A 1948-nucleotide genomic window follows, 5' to 3' on the forward strand; every position below is an offset into this window, starting at 1 on the left:
TACGCCTGGCCGCTAGGATCCTTCAACGACTCATCTACATTCTTTGGGCATCAAAACACTCCTTGGGGCACAGAGTTCATCATGAAACTCCCTCCAACACCTGATAAGGACTAATGCATGGAAATGCAACCTAAACATGTGTAAATGCTATTTCAAAAGACCAATGAGCACAAGAAAGGATAATTAAAACAATGTAAATATGCAAGATATCAGGAGATGAAGAGTTCACCGGTGAAAAAATATATTACGAAGAGACACACAACGCAACTCTGTAACTCAGACTTGTCTAAGACAATGATGAAAAGAACCCTAACTCATGTTAAACGAAGACATTTTACAATATGGAAAAACTATATTTGTTGTTTTTTTCATATAACGTGATGAACCTCATTTAAAAATGAAACTCATAATACACTTGTAGGCCCGACCCACAGATAAAACCAAAGAAGCAAAGGTTTCCGACCTTCATAAATATATATTAGTTTCGGCCATCAATGTACAAAGTATCATTTAGTTTAGTGGTATAATTGTTGGTTTTTATATCTAAATAACCGGGGTTCGAGCCACAGACTTGACATTTTTTCACACTTTTTAAAAGTGTAATCCACGAAAATGTTGACGTGTCACCTCAGGAAAAAAGGAACTGCCTCATTATCTATCTATATAAATAAAATTGACTTTTCTACTTCCTCCTTGTGCCACATCACCATGGAGGGATGGGCAAATCGCGCCACGTTTCGCAATACGAGAACTCTGCGATTTTTTTCACTGGCGCTTCTCTAATTTATCTAATGTGATCTGGGATTTTATTATAAAAGATAGAGTAGGCCTAGATATTGAGCCCTGTTAGAGACCCATTAGGTTTTGTCTCCCATCTTCCTCTTTCTCGCGACCTCGACGATATGATTCCACCAAAACCGTCACCATCCATAAATCTGTCGTTGATCCAACATGAGTGATAGGCAGTTGATGTCCATTGCCGACCATCACAGATTCAGGTCCATGATAAGGTGACACATTCTGAAGAGCAGAAGCATGAGCGGTGATATGAGCTGTAGCTGTAGAGTCAGGATACCACTCTCCACCTGCTATGTCTGAGACCTGGATCGCAGCTAGAGCTTTTGGAATATCAGTACTTTGATATGCGTTGTCAAAGCGGTTCCAGCACTTCAGAGCCGAGTGTCCTACTAGTCCACAAATCTGACATGTTGGTCGGTTGCTATCACTTCCCTGAGCTTGATTCCAGCCAGAGGAGTTAACCTGTTGAGAAAATCCTCTGCCTCTGGTTGAGAAACCTCCACCACGACCTCTGGCACCAAACCTACCACCATTGTAACCACGACCACGCTGATTACCATTGTACCCGGTCCGCTGTGTCTGAAAGGCTGTGAAAGGAGTAACCTCAGCTGGAGTTTCATACGACTGCAGTCTTGTGTGAAACCCAGTAACTTCAGAGACCACATCTGAGAATGTAGGAGGCGGATACCGAGACATAGAACTCTGAATAACTGTAGAGATAGGGTCATAATCTCTAGAGAGACCATTCAGAAACGTGAAAACCTTCATAGACTCATCTACCGGCCTTCCAATAGAGCTCAGTTGATCATATAACGACCTAAACTCCCGACAGTAGACCAAGAATTCTTTACCTCGAGTGGAAAGGAGTTGGAGTCGACGACGAAGGTCAAACTCTCTAGCCACTGAGCTCTTGTTAAAGTTGTCTGCAAGCGCAAGCCACACTTCCTGCGATGTGGTTAAGGTATGAACATAACTCAAAACTTCCTCTTTCAGAGTACCAAACAACCACGATTTCACTAACTGATCCGTACACGTCCATGCTTCAAAGTCTGGATTCGGATTCACCACTTGAACTTCATTCTCTACAACCGTTACAGTTGCTCCAGGAGCCTCCACTTGCCCCGTAACAAAACCTAGAAGCTTCTGACTA

This window comes from Brassica oleracea, chromosome C9 (genome assembly GCF_000695525.1).
Source record: "Brassica oleracea var. oleracea cultivar TO1000 chromosome C9, BOL, whole genome shotgun sequence".
NCBI lineage: Eukaryota > Viridiplantae > Streptophyta > Magnoliopsida > Brassicales > Brassicaceae > Brassica > Brassica oleracea.